This window comes from Terrapene carolina, unplaced genomic scaffold (genome assembly GCF_002925995.2).
Source record: "Terrapene carolina triunguis isolate 2854851 unplaced genomic scaffold, T_m_triunguis-2.0 Scaffold231, whole genome shotgun sequence".
NCBI lineage: Eukaryota > Metazoa > Chordata > Testudines > Emydidae > Terrapene > Terrapene triunguis.
Genome location: NW_020664582.1, coordinates 18,877,087 through 18,894,742, shown reverse-complemented (window position 1 = coordinate 18,894,742; position 17,656 = coordinate 18,877,087). Strand labels below are relative to the sequence as shown.

Sequence of the window (17,656 nt, the reverse complement as noted above, 5' to 3'; positions counted from 1 at the left end):
TGCCTAATTACAGAAAGTTTACAATCAGCATAGCCACCTAATTAGCACATGCACCAGCTGGTTACAAAGCATTAATTTTAAAGCTTTACATTTGAAATCCATTTAGGAATTATTTTAAAGTGTCAAAATCAGCACTACCCTGATTTCTGCTGGATTCAAATGCTCTTCCTTGTCTTACAGGATAGCTCCAAAGTTATGATACGGTAAGGTCGCTTAGGCCCAAACCAGAAGTGAAGTATCTCAAATCTGCTTGACTTGCTAGAGCCAGGTTCAGGCAAAACTAGATGGACAGTACAGAATGCAAACCAGAAAATCAAAGCCAAGAGTCCTGTCTACAGACCGAACAGGGAAAGTTTAAAAAGGGATGGGTTTAATTGTAATCCTTCCAATCAAAATTAATAGGGTCAAGTTAAATTCGGCGGGAGGAGGCATTTCACAGATGCTAAGGAATCGTCTATTTGCCTGAAAGGAGGAGGAAGATACCAGGAAAATCGGGGATCACCGGGTTTCTGCAGGAGAAAAAGGAGAGGAAGTCCATAAACGCAGTGGCCAGGGAGGGACTCCTCCAAGGCAGGCTAAGCTCTGCGTGGCGACCCCGCCGCTGGAGCCCTGCCCCAGGGGGGTCTGCGTGCAGGGGTCGGGCGGGCTCGGTTTTACCCCCATCAACGGGGCCGCATCCCGAGCCGGACAGGAACCCGCCGCCGGAAAGGGGCCCTTGCAGGCCGCCGCCCCCACCCTGCTCCCCTGCACCCCAGGCGTGCGGAGCAGAACCGGGCTGCTCCCTGCCGGAGCCTTACCGGGGCGCAGCTCGGAGAGGCGGTGCAGGCAGCCCCCATAGTCGGGGCCGCGGGAGCCGCGGCTGCTGCACCGGGCTCGGCGCTTTGCATCCTCTTTGCAAACTCAGCTCCCAGCAGCTCGGCTCCCGCAGCGCCGGAAACCGGCCCCGCCCCGGCCCTGACGGATGGCGGCCTCCCGCCAATGGCAGCCGCCGGCCGGGCCGGGCCGAGCCGAGCCGAGCCGAGCGGCAGGCGGGGCCCTTTGTTAGCGCTCCCGGAGCGGCGCCCCGCTCGGCCGGGCTGCACCTGCCGCGGGCCTTTGCGCCGCACCGCCCGCGCCAGCCCCAGCCGCGTCCCCCAGCAGGCCGGGCAAGCGGCGAGCCCGCAGCCGGCCCCCGGACTGCGGAGGTGAATTTCCATCCTTTCAGGGTGACGCGCCCAGGCCCTAAGCGCTTCCTGCCCCAACGCCGCCGGGCTCCCAGCCCGGACTCTGGAGCCAGGCGTGGGCAGTGAGACTCCTGCACGCTGTCGCCCCCAGGCTTTTGTGAAATGGGGTCTACGTGCCCTCCTGCACTGGAAGAATTTAACAGCAGTTCTGTAAGAGTTTAAGAGTTCATTGTTTAAAAAGGGAAGGCTTGATGCTTGTAAAGATAACCCTGAGGACGCGAGCCACGTTGGCACTGATTTGGTATTGTCTTCTTGAGTCTGGGGCCAGACAGCTCCTTCGGGGCTGCCACTACTCTGAGCTTTGCCACCTAGCGCCTCTGGTCTGTTTCATTGCTGCTGTGCAGAACCTGGGGGACTGCGCTGACCCTCTCAACAATACGATTAGAAAGCTCTTCACTGCGGAATTACTCAGAGGGAAAGGGGGCTTAAAAACACAAACTGAGGGAGATTACAGACCTGTTCCATTCTCTTAAAGCAGGCAAAAGTAGTGGAAACCCTTCCTCCCCTCCCACTCATCCCCATACACACAAAAGAGGGGTAAAGTAGCAGAGACCCTCCTTTTTGGCAACATTCAGAAGGTCTGGGAGGAAGGGTGCAGACTCCCCCTTCCAATTTAGTGAGGGGCACACAATACTAGCCAGAACTGATATGAAAGCTGGACCCACTGGGATCTGGAGCACAAGGTTGAAGCACGGCTTAAGTTAGGCCTGGCTGACTCCCCCTTAATGACAGAGGGGCATTCAGGCCAATCCTGAGCAGAGGTGCAATTCATTAGGTCACAACAGTTGGAGTAAGGATCTGGGCATAGGCCCCCACTGTGGAGTGAATTTTTCATTCTATTTCTTTTTATAGAGTGGTTTTCATTTTAGTTCATGTTATTTCACATTTGCAAAAAACACAAGATTATATAAATAAGCATCCAACAAATGTTTCCAATCTTGTGCATTACATAGGAAGGGACTGAAGGTTCAACTTCATTAACATTAATAGGAGACTTGGCCTGAAAGATGGACTACAGGGTAATATGATCAGTACTTTTAAAGCAGCACACAGAAAATTTTCCAAATTATGTATCTTATTTATAGTAAAATATAGTGATCAAGGCACAAGCTTCCATCTTGATCAATAGATGCAAAGGAAAACAAAATTAGTTTGTTATTCGAGTCCACTGGAAATTAAAGTATACTATATAATTAACATTAACTGTTGAAGATGATTTTGTAATGGTTACCTTTTTTGATTGCCAATGCTTTCTAATCGTTCAGCCTACTCTTTCAGTCCTAATTTGACTTGTCAAATTAGGCCTCCTGCTGGGAAGTATTAAAATTGCAGTCCCCCATTGAGACAACTACCTCTTTCACTAAACAGATACTGAATCAGTAATGCATTCCTAAATAAATGCTTTACATTCTTTGACATTGTCATTTAGTAAACATTTAGAAAGTTTAATTATTGAGTTTTCCTTAAAGCATTTCACAGTAACACAGCTGATGCATTAAGAGGCTTCCATAAATACTTTTATCAGCTCTAATCTTCTCGCAAAACCTGAGGACTCCAATAATGCTCTGCAATTCTATAGCACCTTCCAACATTAATGAAATAATCTTCAACACTCCTGTGAGATATGATCATATTGTACAGCTGGAGGACCAGAAGCACAAATAGATGAATTGCACAGCCATGAGGGGCTGAGTACTTCAGGTCCCACAACGTCAAAATATGGGGTTCAGAATCTGGAAATCAGGGTATGTTCCCCTCTCTACCACTGGACTTGTGGAGAAGGTGCAGAGACCTACACCAGGTCCAAACTCACATGCCCAATGCTATACAGTCAGTGACACAATGAGAACTGAACTCTGAGACAAACTTCCATACCTGTGCATTAATCACTAAACTGTAAGTGACTGTTATAATGGGAAGTTACTCCTGCTTAATTTTGGTTTTGATATATTTGCAGGTGGCTGGAGGACAAATTTATTCTAAATTTTCTTTGAAGTAAATGTGATATTTGTTGAAAAACTTAACATGTATAAAATTAGTTCAACATTTCTCAAAACACTACTGTAACCAACAGTTGGAATCTGTAGCAAATATATGATGCATTACCTTTAGGTATATTTACTACCTTATTTTCTGTACCATGTGCATAAAAATAGAGTTTTAGCTGGGCCTTCAAAAGCTACAATTCATTTTTTCCAGCTCCAGGTGTTCCTGACAGACTTAACTCTGAAAGTTTACATGTGCAAACTCATCTAGATTAAATAAAAACATATCTTGCACCATTACTTAACTTTTTTGAAAAAGTTAAGGAAATTAATGTTTCCCAAAAATAAAATATTCTCAAGTCCTCTATATGACAGTAATATACCAGTAACAAATCAGGAAGCTATATATTCTTTAAATGGTCTACAAAATTGGGAAGGACATGATAGTTTCCTCCCAGTAAGAAAAAGCAAAGCCGAGAGTAGTATTTTAACTGGTAACCAAAACATCTCTACCCACTCTACTCTATTCAGTACTAACAAAATTAAGAGATCAGAGTGCTTCATACAGAGAGAATTTTCTGGTACAATAAACATTACACTCTGTTCATGCCCTTATCAGACCATTGGGCACAAGCTGATTTCTCTATCATTGTGCCATAGTTCTAACAGATCAAGGTTTTCCTGCATAAACTGTCCAGGGTTCTAGGAGGATCTGTGTGACCTTCCCTGAGAAGTTAGATTCATAGCACTTTTTGAAAGACTGAGGGAGAAACTCCTTTGTCCTAGCCTATTACATCTCCCAGAACAGGTTGTCAATTTTAAGGATGTGTATAAGATCATATAATGGCTACCATATGTTCTTACACAGTCACTGCACTTCCAGCATCAAACTCAATAGTATGAGATTTTAATTGAGCATTTATTTGGAAAGTCCCAGTGGTGTAAGACATAGCTTATGGGAAAAAACGAAAACACTAAACTTTTAGTACGATTTTCACCCATACACCAAGTTTTATGCATTTTCATAGGAGATACTACAACAGAATAAAATCAAATTTAATTGCCTTTTAAATAACTGCAACAGCTACTTTAATTTTGTTTCAACAGCAGTAAGTTATTCATAAATCAAATAGTTCACATGCTAGCGCAGAATGACAAGTAAATAGAGCAGAACACATTCAAGCAGAATATAAACCCTACATATGAAAGGCAATTTTTCTTAAACATGGTGCACAGCCATTTTACAAATGTTACAAATAAACTACCAAGATGCAGGCACTCTAAGCCTTAATCTTCATTAATCCTGGGATGTCAGACAATTCTGGAACATCAAGGGAGGAAAAAAACCTACTGATGGAAAGATACCTTGCCAAATTGGACCATGTTAAATGGGAGTAAGTATCTACAATTCCTCTAAAATAAATGCTTTCAAAGTGACCTGTTCCAAAACAAGTAATTTCTAAATTCAAACATTTGAAGCCTTTACAGGAGGGGAAAAAAAAGTGGTATGAACAGAAAGAACATGGAAAATTGGTTAGAGATACTTTTGTTAGCCTGCTTTGGCCTTTTCATGTGGTTGGTTTTCATAGATATTAGTTCACAAGTGCTCACAACTGTGGGGAATTTAATAATAAAGGAGATATGAATTAAGAGCTCTAGTAAGAATACATTATCAACTATGTACAGATGAAAAAAAATGAAAGCCAGCATCCTGGAAGAATTTCCAGTAGTTGAAGATAAAAACTAACTAAATAAGAGTAAACCTCTGAATTGTGAGCAATTTGGCAGACTTAAATGAACAACCAAATATCCTCTCAGCACTGAAGCCAATGCCTTCTACTTGTATTTAAAATGGCACTGTTCTCAAAAAGCACTGGAGGACTTAGTTTCCATGCAATCCTATTATCTCACAGAATTGGGGAGGGGGAGCAAATACAGCCATAAAGAAGGAAGACAATTATAACCAACATAAAGCCAACATTAGACTCTCAGATGGTTCTACACATAATTTTTCATCAGTTAGAGGAGATTGCATTCAATGTATCTTCTGATTATTATAGACATAAAACAGAGAAAAGAAGGAACCTTAAGATCGGTGCAATTTAAGAGATGGTACCAAGAGAAACAATGACAGAACAAATGGATGTTTTAAAACCATTGACCTGGCTGAATGGAAAAGTGATTGGGTAATTACAAAGGACTGTCCTTTCCAGATGTTGTTCCACTGCATATTTGCCATAGAATACAAGCGGTGGAAATTTACCTCAGAGATTAGTAATACTGTCTCACTTTTAAACTCATATGATGCTCTTTCCTTTCCACAGTAATTTTTATTTAATATGACTATGGCTTAACTTGAATCTTGGTATTAAAATAAAGATAATGCTGGATTATAGTCTTTTGGAAAGTGCTGTATGCTGTGCATTCAGGGATGGATGGAGACAACACAATATCCATAAAGGATAAGACTGCAATATACAAGTCATCTCAAATGCAGGCTCGAAGTTTTGAGTGTGCAAGCAAGAATATGGATGGCATGATACAGCAAGTCATGTTGTTATACAATGGTAGCAGAGAATGGAAAAAATCCATTACTGAATACTGAAAAAACAAATATGCTCTCTGATGAAAACAGGTAAAAATACATGAATACAATGAGCTTTTCATTCGTTGTTCCTCTGGAGGTTAGTCATTTTGCTCTGCCAGGAACCCCATGCCCACCACACACGAGATTATTTGTGGGGAGCTGAACTTGGTTATTATTTTAGCAGTGAAACAAAGAAAAAGGAGAACACCAAAGTACTTTACCTCTTCTCAGTACAATACATTACAGGTTACATGAGAAGCAAGATTCTAGGGGGGAAAAAAATTGATACTGGACTCACTATGAATAGCAAAGCACATCACTTCACTTACTTCCACTTTCTCTCACATAGTTCCAAAATTAGAAACAATCAGAATCCTACTGGAAACAATATACAGCATCTTAATTGGGTTGCCTGTACTAAATACGTCAGCAACGTATCACTTTGCATATCATTTTTTGACTTCCTGGTTTAAAAAAAATAAAAAAAACTTTAATGGTTAACCTTTTTCTTTGTAACGCTACTACTTTAGCCATTGTGACAAAATAAGAGTTTCAATTTTTACTTACACTGCAGACTTAACGACGCTGAAGATTTGTTTCACTCACTGAAGACAATCTAACACATACAATTCTATTAATAAGAATAGGAACATGCTTAATAAAATTCTACCTAGAATTATGTCTAAGATTAGAATTTATAGTGTTACATTTATAGTAAATACAATTTCTAATAAATTGTCCTAGAGTAGATCCATCTACTAATCTATTTAGGTGTTTTGATTAGTTTAGTTATTTATATAATGTATATGGATGCACTTAAATTTCATTGTTCTATATTCAAAAAGCACAGCAGAGTTCTTCAAATTTTACAGAAGCTATTCTATCTTAATTTGGGTCAACCACAGTAGACCATGCCAATTTAGAATATTGTATTGAAAAATCTCTCCTGCCCACTCCCCCTCAAAGATAGATAAAGCTATCCAAGCAAGACTTATTCGATGTCAAAAGCAGACCTTAACTAATTAAATTGTGCCCTTCAGGAGTTATTCCACAAACCAGGATATCTGTATTTTTTCACATGTTCTGGAGAGGCTAATTTTCAGATATGTGATAAGATTCTGAATATTATGAGCACAAGCAATTCATAATCCCTGTGCACAAGAACAGAAGCATGTTTGTAACAAGGTTATCTGAAATACAAAATGAACAGGAGGCTCTGAAATAATGAACAGATATAAGTATCCTACCAGTAGTAGAGAAATGGTGGCAGTAAGTATTCGATCCCCTGCACCTCAGTAGTTTTTAAAAGATGCATGTTTCAAAAAGCATTGTTACTAACACTAAATATAACAAAGCTTTTGAAAAAGAAAGTAGTATGAAGATTTAGCCTTCACATAGACTGAGCTGAAGAAGTCAATCAATCAATCTGTCATACCCAAATTCATGTGGTGCCAGGCAAGCATAACTGTCAGAACTATTCTCACTAGCATAAGTCAGTATTTGGAATAGCAATAAGACTCTTTTGGGAGAGGTTATCTTTCTTATGAAGAATGTTATCCAAACTCCTCTCAAACAACAACATGCAATTAAAAATATATATACGGTATACTCCCACATCCAGATTGCTAGGCTTAGAAACTATTACTGGGAAAGTTAAAAATACCACTGGGAAAAGGGAATATTATGCCACCCCCCTGCCCCAGTACAATTTGCAAGTATTAACCCCATCAATTTACAGTGTGAAAAAAGTTTAAAATACTTGTGCAGTGCTCTGAAGATGAAAGGCACTGTAGGGGAGACTGTGAAACCCTTATTCATATTACATCATGAGTAATCCCACGAAAGTCAACTGGCCTATTTATACACTCAGGTACTACTCAGTGTGATAAATATATCACAATGTGGCCCTATATAAGTATTCAGTTACACCAGATACTACCATCGTCTGTGGAAAAAATATGCACTTTAAGCATTTATCTAGTAATCCCAGCCATTTGATCACTAATCCTTTGGCAGACAAGATTTTGGGATATGTTCTCAGTGGCATTTTTGGAAGTTCCATAAAGCCCAGCATATGGACTGGGTGGTCCTTGGAGTAACTGAGTCAGGCAGGAAACACAAGAAGGTCCCCAAAAGTCCATTTTGCATCCTTACATTTTTACTTTGGGAAAGTTTATGGACTGTATTATCCAGGAGGTCAGACTAAATGATCACAATGGTCTGTCTGGCCTTGGAATCTATGAATCTACCAACCTGTTAAATTAGTTATTTCTCTCACTATTAAGAGTTGGTCCATCCACCAAGACAGACAAAGCAATTTATGGAGAATGCAGAACGTCTTGGTTGTGTGGATTAGTTGGTGGGTGTTGGGGTGCAGGAGTCATTTGCTCTTGCACCCTCATGCGCTGTCCAAAAATGACCAGAAGTCAAGAGTGGAGGAGAGGTTGATGAGAACAGAAAAAGCAGAGTGACAGAAAAACATAGTACTCAGTAAAGAGGAACATATTGCAGACCTTAAATCCCTCATGCAGTCATGAATGTGAATACGGAAGAGTAGACATGCTAAGGCATGTGCACATTTCACAGCAGGCTGCATTTCTGGAAAATGCAGATACTTCATGGTTTGAAAGAACCTAATTTCACCTCTTGAACCTCCCCTCAGCAACAGTCGCCAATGCAAATATAGGTAAATAGGTATCTACTAGATGAGAACTTTAAACATAAATAAAACTTGCTTGCCTTACAATTATAGAAAACATATACAGCTAGAGAAAAACATTCCTAAGTGGGCATTTACCAACCTCTTTTTTCAAATGTTATTAGCAGAGACACTTTTGGCAAACTGTTCTACAGATGAAGCACTGTGGATCTGTTTGGAATATGGAGAGAAGGGGGAACCCACACCATGCCCTTATGCAAAATGCTATTTATTTTGCCAGAGGTATGTTGTTTACTCCACTGAGAAAATTCACAACATGATGGATAGAGCATTAAAAGCAAGGTCATTATTTAATGTCAACATTAAAGCGGTACAGATTCCTGTAAGTACCTTCAGGCAGTGTGCGTAGTCTTATCTCAGGATAAAATAGAATTTTTTACACTTCAAAATCCATGTATACAGCAATTTATATGAAGAGTAAAAACTGAGGAGATGCCAGCATCTTCCAGCAATAATCTCTCCTATGTTGTTCTTTAGATTTGTCTATTTTTGCTCATTTCTTGTTTCAGTGATATACATCCTTTTCTCTTCTGACTCTGTGGAAGGACTTCAGTATAATTCAGTGCAGTTTCTTCATATATTTTCAATTTTTCATACCATTCTTTCAAGTAGGCTCATAAATTTGAAGTCAATTAATCTAATGCTCCCCCAGCTCTTGCTTTCTCTGACTCGGTCAGTCTTTCCCTGAGAGATGCCAGCTCTTTAGCCTCTCCGTCTCAGACTAGATTTAATTTCTATTATGAGAACTGTGGTGTAGATCCCTTTACAGGGAACCCAAAGAGGTAGGTCATTGTAAGAAAAAAAACAAACAACAAAACATAGGTCCATCTCTTGCTGAAAGTCTCATCTCCCTTATCTCCCAATCTGTCCTGTTTTGGCCTGGATCTTCCTCTCCTCAAAAATATGAATGTTACTTCAGGACAGTTAATTCTCCAACTGCCCCACTAAAGGAAGTCTGGCTTCCTCCCTACCCTCCAACATTCATTTGTTCTTCTCTCTCTCAACAGACCCTCTGATACTACAATTAAATTTATTCTACTTATAAAATACATCTCATATTATATATGTTATACTTCCCCAGATTTACCACCACACTGAATTTTCATAAGAGCAGAATACTTATTGCTCACCTAAAGTTACGAGTCTTGGACTGACAGCGCAAGTTCTTACAGAAAAATAAAATGTCTGATCAGAAACATACCTATTCATAGATTTAAAGGAAAGAAGGGCCCACTATGATGATCTACTCTGACCTCCTGCAGAACACAGGCCATGGGATTTTACTCAGCAATTCTAGAACTAGAAGACATTATTTTTTCCTATTGCATACCTGGAAACTATCAAGCCCAGTATGCCTAATAAGATTTACCCTATTACAGTGACATCACATTGGCTCTTGTGGAAATGACATCACAGAGGAATCCAACAGAGCAATAAACTATTAAGAGAACCTGTGTTTTTATAATCAGAGGAAAAAGTCCTTCAGCAGAAAAATATTTATTTAGAAACCTAACGGTTTTCCATGAGGCTTCAGTGGCTAATGAAAGGAAATAATTTATGTCATCTTAATAAACATGAACAATAAACTATTGTTATTAAACCCCGGTGTAGCAGGGCTATGCACAGCCTATATCCACAATTTATTTTAAAAGGCATACACAGTAATTTAAAGCAGAGCCAACAGGAAAGCATACCACATACACCTATAAACCATTCAGGTCCTGCTCTGGAAAATCATGTATTGCATACCCAAAGGCAGTGAAATAGTTAACTTGCTGAGTGGGCCGGAAACAGACAAGTAAACCTCTGCAATGCGAATGATTTTCATTATGGTTTGGTATTTATTGTACATACTTTTCCTGCCAGGAAGCTTCAAAATTTGCCAAAAGGAAAGAATTTACAAAATCTTGATTAATATGAGCCTTTGTGACTCATATTTCCGCATTACAACATCAGTAAAGATCACAAACCACTTACATGCTTTATCAGGAATAAACGTGCATTAGCACTGTTGTACAGTAACTAACTAATGATTCCCCTTCCTGTTCCAAACCCAACAAGAGTAATTTTTTATTACAGTGCTGATACATTAGAGCAAATCTAACACCACATTCCTCGGCATAAGGACATTTTATAGTTAGTAAAAGTGGTTCAAAACCACCCTCTCTCTGCAAGGACTCAAATGTGTGTGCACACCTCATAAAAAGGCTCATGAAGGTCCTCCCCTTTCTTTGCCTTTCTAAAAAAGAACTGACCTCACTCTTCCTGAAAGAATATGGGACTAGTTCCCCAAAGGCAGATACAGTAGTCTCTGCTAGGAAAGAACCAGAGCTAACCTATTGTGTTCAGTCCCTGAAAAGGGTACATGTGTCCTGGACCTGGTCAAGAAGCCATTTTCTTTCTGAAAATATCGTCTTGGATTTTCCTGACTTTGTTTCTTTTAAAAAGGATCAGCTGAGCCTGTTCCCTTGTTCCAAAATTATTACACACACTTCTAAAACATCAATCACATAATTGGGAAATACAGCTTCTTACAAAGGGGTGGGTAGGACCAAGATTCTCCTTTCCATCCTCTAACAGTACAATCCACAAAATTATACTGGGGAAACTCACCCACATAATTAGAGGAAAACCAGAATAAAGAGGTGTTTGCATTATGCTGTGAAGGAAGCAAAACTTTTACCCAAGCCTCTATAAGCAGCAAATTCCACAGCTGAAGGTTCTAGATTGAGAATGCCCTGGCTCTGACAAATCCACAGTGGTGCCTAATAAACAAAACATCCCTGGTAATCACAGCTGTGGTCACTGACATAGATCACACTTCAATTAGGATTCTAGATAATGGACAGGACATTGAATTAAACCTAGAATTGACTTAGCAGCTATCATAGACAATGGAGCCAGTTTGTCCTGCCTAGAAGTGGAACACTGGATTCTGAACAAGCTGAATCTTCTAGGTGGTCTTTATGGTCAGTTCCAGAAAGAGCATGTTGCAGAGGTCTACCTAAGGTGACAAAGGCAAGATCACCATGGCTAGGTTCACATCTGAGGGGAAAGGACAGTCTTTTTGTCAGTGAAAGAATTGTTATATTTCTGGTCACTGATGCCAGGTCTTAACCCACAAGCCGATGAGATAATAGGCCACTTTGGACAAGTCGCATTTTATCAACTCTCGCTCAATGACATGGAACAATTCTCTGTTTTTCGTTATAGTTCTTGCCACCGTGGCATTTTACCCCGGTTAGGGAACCGTGTGTAAACTCTATTCCAGCCTAACCGGTTTCAAACAGAGTTAGGGTTTGCCAGTGTGAACAGGAGGGAACTGTTACAGATTCTAGTCAGGTCCAGGTAACAACCCACACTGCCGCCCTACCCACGGCAGACATCGGTTTGGATGGGATGAGTTTCGAGCAAGAGACGAGCCCGGAACGGGACCAAGAGGGGGCATCGCAAAGCAGCACAGAAAGCCAGGCCCAGGGACTGCAGCCCCGATTCCTTTGTCACGCCGACCGGACTCCTCGCCGGCTCTCTGCCGCCCCACGTCCGCTGTGGTGAGAGCCGAGCCCCGCCAGGCCTTGCCGAGCCCGCCCGCCCGCCGCGCGGGGTCTCTGCTCCCGCCGACGGGCCGGGGACCCGCCAGGCGAGAGCGCTGCTGTCACCAAGGGCAGAGATGGGAGTTTCCGACTCCTTCCTCCCCCCGCACGAAACCGCCCCGGGGGCGTGACAGGCCCGTGGCCGCCGGTCTGTGCCCCCCGGGGGCAGCGGGGCCGCGCTGCGCGTCCCACGGACCCCGAGAGCCCCCTCCCCGCGGGGGGGGCGGCCCCGGCCAATAGAGACCGGCCGGCGCCCCCCGGCCCGGCCCGGCCCGGCCCGCACTTACTCTCGGTGTCCCTGCCCGGGCCTCATGGCGCCGCCGCTCGCTGCTCCCCGGCCCCGCTCTCGCTGTGGTGGCTGCGCCAGGCCACCACCAGCAGCCTCTTGCGCATGCGCTCTCACCGCCAAGCGCGATGCCGGTTGCGTCCTGGCGCAGGCGCGTTCCCCTCCCCCTCGGGGCCCGCGCAGGCGCACTTCATAGCCGGGGTGGGAGGGGTCCTTTAGCTTTTGTCACTGGGGTGTCCCCAGACGTGCCTGACGGAAACGTGCGGGCGCCGAGCAGCAGCTCCCTGAGCCCCAGCCCTCAGCCCGACTCGCCGCGTCCGCAGACTGCGGGTGCTGGGGCCAGACTCCCCCCCCGGCCGGGGTGGCCATACCGCTGCCTGCCCTCGCCGTGCTCCGCCTATGGCCGTTGTCACGGCGCCGAGGCGGGCGCGAGGGCCCTGGCAGCACCAACCCCCCCACACACACACACAGCGCCCAACGCAGCCCCACCCCCAGCTCGGGCTGAGCTCCTCGGGGCGGGGCGCTGACTCCAGGCCCTGGCTGGAAGGAGTTGCCATTATATACAGGGGTTACGGTTTGGTTCAACGGCTCTCAGCAACCCCCCCCCCACACACACACACACACCCACCCACCCACAATACAAATTGTCCCAGCAGCCCTGCTTGCATGGGAATGAAGCTGCCCTAGTGATTTTAGCTCTACCGTTCCCTGGAGCCAAGGCCTCCCTTCCCCATAATGCACTAAAGCTGGTCTACCCCCCCAGCGCCCTTCGTCTGTGGCGGAATAGCCGTATAGGGCACAGGGCTCCTGGGAGGGCCACAGCTTGAACAGCAACGCTGTGCTTTGTAGCGGTATAGGAAAGCTAGCCCCACCCCCAAAACAGGCTATACGGTAAAAGTGCAGCTTTGGTAGCGTACCTGCGTCTACACTAGGGACTTCTGCAAGTGTGACTACAGTGGTCAGGGATTACACCCTGATCAACCTATGGCTGCAGAAGCTGGTAGTGTAGACATGGCCTTATATAGATACACCACCAGCCTGCTATAGAGGGAAGCTCTGTGCTGGTGGGAGCGGATGCTGAATGACACGGGTTGCACCAAGGCCCTGAAGATGACACTAGTTGGCACACCACCTCATCCTGCCCCAGTGTAAGGGGAGCCAAGGTGAGCAGCAAGGAGCTGCTTGTTGAGATTCAGTTGTTTATGCTGTAAATAAACAGCTTCTCTTCTCTAGGGCTGATAAAGCAACAGGTTTTTTATTTATTTTTGGTATTTCAAATACTTTTCAAAATGCTTAGGAACTGCCCAGAGGTCAGACCCTACACAGCTCCTAAGGCAAAAACCTCTCCTCCTTTACCTTAGATTATAAATCTTGTCATCTGTGCACATACACCACTATGTACACATAGGCCACACTCAGCACGGGGACCAAAAGGTGCTACTGTAATAGAAGTACAAGTAATAATCCAGAGCCAAGGCTTGGTACCCAGACCTGCTGGGCACTGCTGCAGAACAGTAATTAGCATAAGGGGAAACAAAAGTGAAAGCAACTCTGCTGTGCAGTGCATGAAGGGACCATACATCCTTCAAAAGACAGCATGGACTTTGCTCCTCCAGTCCAATCTAGCTGCGCTATCCCACTTACCTCCATCCTTTCATAGCTAGCAGCTCAGGACAGAATTGTGCTATATTCTGTCTGGAATGTGCAGTGGGCACTACCATAAACAGGATAATCTCCCCTCTACTAGCAACAGGCTAATTAAACCTGTTTGAGTCTGTTTCCCCAAATGTAAAATGGAGAGAATACAAACCTACGGTAACAGGAAAGGGAGGTGGAACCTGTTGCATATAGTTTACAAAACACAGCTTTTTTGGCCCTTGGCGTTGACATTTTGGTCACAGGCCCAAGTGACATTGAGAGAGTTTAAAAGCTTATTTAAAACCCGTTTCCTAATATGCTACTAGGCCTATATAGGCAGTGGGATAAACCTTTCAGACAATACTAAGGTGACAGAACCACTCTTACATGAGGAATGAGGCTGAAGGGTTTTCTACCCCTGTGTAGAAAAACAAGGTGACAGATAAGCGGAATATTTAGTCTCAGCTAAATTGAGGGCTTGGGAGCAGCATTCATCACTTTAGACAGCTAACAAATTGCTACACCACCTGCCATCAAAGAATGGAGCAGGTGCAGCCCATCCGGAAAGACTGACAGTTCACACCTTTGGAAGGAAGAGGAAAGGGAGGGCATCTTTTAGAGAAAGTAATGGCAGCCTAGCCTGAGGATGCACTGGCAGCCAGAAGGATGTAGACTGTTGCCACAACTGTTACTAGGAGCCAGAGAATTCAGTCAGCATTAAACGTTAGCCATCTTGTCCACACTTTGTTGGGACTCTCCTTGACAGCACATCTCCCTCCCAACCAGCCCTCAGAATTAATTCCTTACACCCAGGGGGAACTGCGGTTCTTTGCTTCCTTCCAAGGTGGCTGGTCTACTGCTCTCTCCGGCTGTTTCACCTGCCTCTTGCACACCGAGGCAAGTGAATGCTTTTCCTACCTAGCAGTGAGATGAGGCTTGACTTCCTATTAAGGGCTTGTTGCATGTGCTGGACTTGCAGCACAAGTAATTGTAAGTGCACGTTACAGGGGGTCACTTGTGTTTCCATACCAGGGAAAGCCAGGACTCTGCGCTGTATAGCTGATATGGCAGTTACTCGCATATCATAAATCATTACGCCTTGCTTTCTCATTTCGGTCCCTATCATTGGCTGCAAAGCAGATGCCCCATGGGGGTTAGTTACCAGCATTGATATATGGGGCATTTGTCCACTCTACAGGCCTTGAAGTCAGTTGCACGATCGGTTAAACAGGTGCATCCTCCCTAGAAGGTTCTGCTCAGACGTGATGAAGTTTGGGCTTCAGTCCAAGAAAGTGTCCACATTCTTGTCCTTGTAGAAGAGGGAGGAATGGCGCATGCACTTGCCAGCCAGCGTAGAGCTCAAACCTGCCACTCCATCATTTTTGGTTTTATTTCATGAGTGATGATTTACTGATCCCCTTTGTACCATGATACAGATTCCTCTCAGGCTGCTGGCACCAGGAAGAGACCGCAGACATGCCAGCCATTGACTGGTAATGATGTAAGATCCTGTCCAATTTTAGTTGCATCTTTGCAACCGTAGGTTGAGCCATGGGAATGCAGCTAGCAATACTGTCATCTCTGCCCTCAGCCTAATGGTATTTTCACACTATTTAAGTGAGAACGCATAGCATTTGTAGAGCCCAGAGTGACACAGGGCTCTCAGTACAGCTGCTACCACCACCATAAACATTAGGTGCAATCTCTTACTGTAAAATAAGGACATTCTTAGACAAACAAGGTCAGTTAGAAAGTTACCACCCGTTCAGAACCTTACCAATAACTGAAATCAAACCTCAGTCTGTGACATGTAAGTGTTTTCCAAGAGACAAACAAGACTCCTAAGCTTTTTCTGAAGACTATCAGCACAGCATCTAGATGCCAGGCATTACTCCTTAGCCCAGTAGCATCTCACTCCACGAGTTACTATCCCTGTCATCTAACTGCATTGTCACCTGACCTCCAGGTTCCCAACCCCTACGGACACCTGATCGCATGGCTGCCTAACCCCATTATCATTTCATCCTGTTGTCTCCTAACTAGTACAATGGCATTTGTTAGCTTAGTATAATATGAAGAGCCCTGACTAGCCCCCTCCATGCCCATGTTGCCTTCCCAAAATCAGGAAGAATTAAAATATATCTGTGCTCCAGAAAGACAGCACTTTCCGTAGTCTGGGCCTTTAGACAAATGCTAACGGTACCTTTCATATGAGAACTGATTGGCTGATGTCTAATTAATCTAATTGCCAAGCCTTATTAATGAGCTATTGCCTCACATTTAAGATTGAGCAGGCCCTAAGCACAGTCTCTCACTGAGTCAGTCGGGTAGTTAGGCGACTAACATTTTCACACACACTATTTCCATTTCAAGGAAATACATTTTGCATTGATTCTTCATCACCTCTCACTCCTAGAGACCAGCTCCAGGCACTGGGCTCTGATCTTCAGCCTGGAAAATCACTGAAATATGCTTTGTGGCAGCTTGAGACTGACCTTTGTCTGTCAATACTCCACAAAGGAATGGTTTCCTCATTGTATCTGACACCAAATGAAAATCTTTTGAATCCTCAAAGCTCGCTTACCTTTCTTTCCTGCAAGGTGTCACCTTCAGAAGCACCTGCGAACAATCCACTGCTATGGAAATGTGATCTAAGCTCAGCTGAGAAGAAAGAAGATACATGAAAGTGTCCTGATTTTAGTCAGAATAAAACAGATCCCAGGTAGCAGCTGTGTCCTCTGACTGACAGAAAGGGGAAGAGAAACGACTGCTTGAGCTGGGACCTCATTTTATTGTCAGTGGAATATAAAAGCCAGTTAGAAACATTCAAGGAAGCAAAATATCCCCTGCATGGAGGGAGAGAAAGTCAGGCTATTACCTCACTATCTGAAGGCAGCTCACTGTCGCTTAGAGATGCTCTTATCTTCTCCATGGCACAGTCTTGAATGGCTCAGTGGGTTTCGTCAGTGCCACTAAAGCATCCCCTTTTCTTTGGAGAGGGAGAAACTGGCATTGGATTTCATGAGAGGTTTGGGTTCAAACAGGAGCTGGGTGCTCCCGGGGGACCTGAAGGATATTCTTATTTTAATTGCCTGGGCAGCTCCTTAAGTGCCTCCTCCCTCAGGGCTGCTTGTAAACACCACAGAATGTGAAATGTAGCTAGATGTCTCAAGAGATCTCGTACCACAGGCAAAATCCTTTAGAAAGTCTAGCTCTGGGAACACGCAGAGATCCACAAACCAGAGTGTTAGCTGAATAAGGGAGTCAAACACCTGATTTATATAGCAAACCCATACGGCAGGGGAATGATGAGTTTAGATCGGGGATTCTCACAACAATTTTTTTGGTGGCCTCAGAGCGCGGCCACCAAGTCTTGCTGGTGTCCGCTCTGACAATTTTTCCTAAAATACTTAATTTTAGAAAAAATAAATATGCACATACCCATGTCCAAATCATTGTAATTTATTTAGGATTTTTTTTCCAGACTCAATAAAAATAATGTACGGTTGTCTCTATTCTTTACTGGGCCTAAACAATAGAAACAAATAAGGTGCTTTGTATGTTCTTGTCTTTTTTCTCTTGTCTTTTGCTTTTTTTTGGTTGCCTCCTTTTTTTTTTTTTTTTT

At 43.7% G+C, this 17,656-nt stretch overlaps 1 protein-coding gene across 2 annotated transcripts in view; it reads right to left on the bottom strand.

Moving 5' to 3' along the window:
- Positions 1 to 12,476, bottom strand: part of FAM222B (family with sequence similarity 222 member B) — a 45,062-nt gene extending 32,586 nt beyond the window's left edge. The window contains exon 1 of one of the 2 annotated variants that reach the window (XM_024207067.1): positions 12,395 to 12,476. The gene's annotated coding sequence lies outside the window, so the exon portion shown is untranslated. Of the gene's footprint in view, positions 1 to 797; positions 881 to 12,394 lie in introns of those variants that run through there. The other variant, XM_024207068.2, reaches the window with a different exon arrangement.
- Between the last annotated feature and the right edge of the window lie 5,180 nt (positions 12,477 to 17,656).